Source organism: Octodon degus, unplaced genomic scaffold (genome assembly GCF_000260255.1).
Source record: "Octodon degus isolate 3935 unplaced genomic scaffold, OctDeg1.0 scaffold00190, whole genome shotgun sequence".
Classification (NCBI taxonomy): domain Eukaryota; kingdom Metazoa; phylum Chordata; class Mammalia; order Rodentia; family Octodontidae; genus Octodon; species Octodon degus.
In genome coordinates this window covers 1,176,901-1,179,037 of record NW_004524766.1, presented here as the reverse complement: position 1 = coordinate 1,179,037, position 2,137 = coordinate 1,176,901, and positions in this window count along the sequence as shown.

Below are 2,137 nucleotides of genomic sequence, written 5' to 3'. Positions count from 1 at the left end.
TAAAAAATGGGATCCCAGGTGTTGATTCTTTGAGTTATTTCCCATGCAGTTTGGTTTTTGGTCACAGACCCTCTACCTACCCTTATGTCTTTAAGATTTTTACCTACAATTTCCTCCAGAAGATTTAGTGTTTTTGTTTTAGTATTTGAAGTTTTGATCCATTTCAAATGTAGTTTTCAGAATGATAATAGGCATGGGTCTAGTTTTAACCTTGGGAATGTGGAAAGCCAGTTTTTCCAGCACCATTTATTAAAGAGGTTATCTTTCTTATAGTGAGCACATTTCGCTCTTTTATCAAAGATAAGGTGGCTGAATGTGTCTGTAGTTGTGTGTGTATCTTTTAGTAGTTTCAATTGATCTGCAGGTCTGTCTCTCTGCAAGCACCATACTGATTTTATCACAGTAGCTTTATTCTATAAGTTCAGGTCAAGGATTGTGATACCTCCTACCTTTCCTTTGTTTCTCAAGGTTGCTTTTGATATTATGGGTCTCTTCTGGTTCCAAATGAATTTGAGTAAAATGTCCTATGGCTATGTGAGGTATACTAACGATATTTTAATTGGGATTGCATTAAATCTGTATAACAATGTTGGGTATATGGCCATTTTCATAATGTTGGTTCTTCCTATCCAAGAGTATGGAATATCTTTCCATTATCTCAAACCTTCTTCAATCTGTTTTTTCAGAGTACCATAATTTTCACTGTATAAACCTTTTATATTCTTTGTGAGATGATTCTTAAATGTTTAATTTTAGGGGGATGTTATTGTGAAAGGCATAGTTTCCCGAATTTCACTCTGAGTGCATTCATTGTATACCAAATGCAACTGATTTTTGGGTGCTGACTTTGTATCCTGATACATTGATGTATTTTGGTGATTAAATCTGCAAGACTATTGGTGGAGTTTTGGAGTTCCTCTTTGTAGAGTACCATATCATTTGCAAAAATTATAATTTCACTTCTTCCTTTCCAATCCTTATTCCTTTTATTTCTATCTCTTGTTTAATTGCTCTGGCTAACATTTCCAGAACTATATTGAATAGGAGTGGAGACAGTGGATGTCCTTGTCCTGTTCTTGATTTTGAAGTGAAAACTTCCCAACCTAATCAAAAAAAGGAAACAAAAAGCTCAAATTCATGTAATAAAGAATGAAAAGTGTGAAATCACCACGGAACCTAGAAAAATTCAGAAGATCATCAATAACTGCTTCCAAAATCATAACTCTCAAAGGATGGAAAACACAGAGGAAATGGACAGTTTCCTGGATACATATAAATGCTAAAGCTGAGTGAAGAAGATATACAAACTCTGAATAACCCAATAACAAGAAAGAAAATTGAAAAAATAATAAAAACTTACTAGCAAAGAAAAGCGCAGGTCCTGATGGATTCACAGCACAATTCTTCAAGAAATTTAGAAAAGATTTAATGCCAACTTTTCTCAAACTCTTCAGTGAAATTGAAAGGGAAGGATTCTCCCTAACTCATTCCTGAAGGCAAGTATTACTCTGATTCCAAAACCAGAGAAACATACAATTAAAAAGAGTACAGGCCAATCTCTCTAATGAATATAGATGCAAACATTCTCAATAAAATACTAGCAGACAGAATGCAGCAAACTATCAAGAAGACTATAAGTCATGACCAAGTGGGTACATTCCAGGAATACAGGGATGGTTCAGCATATACAAATCCATAAATGTAATACACCACATCAGTAGAGCCAAGAACAAAAGCCACATGATCACCTCCATATATGCAGAAAAAGCTTTTGATAAAGTCCAACACACATTTATACACACTAATTTTTATGAAAACATTTTCCAATTTACAGATGCTTAAAGAATACACATCAGCTGGAGTAAGAATCTAAAGACAGAGCATGTGATGAAGACTGCTCTTTTGCTTCAGCATAAGTTTAGATGTTAAGTAGAGCATTAAGGAAAATTTGGGTTAATTAGGTTTTTCTTGCATGTTGTCATGTTGTGTTGCATTTCACTATGGATTTACAGCATAAGTGTAATTTGAACTTTGAATTGCTAGATATTGAATATTGAATTTGAGAAAAAAAATTGCAGATTCCTTCAGGCATTGGGATTTACATACTACATTTCATTTTTGAAATATATATATATAT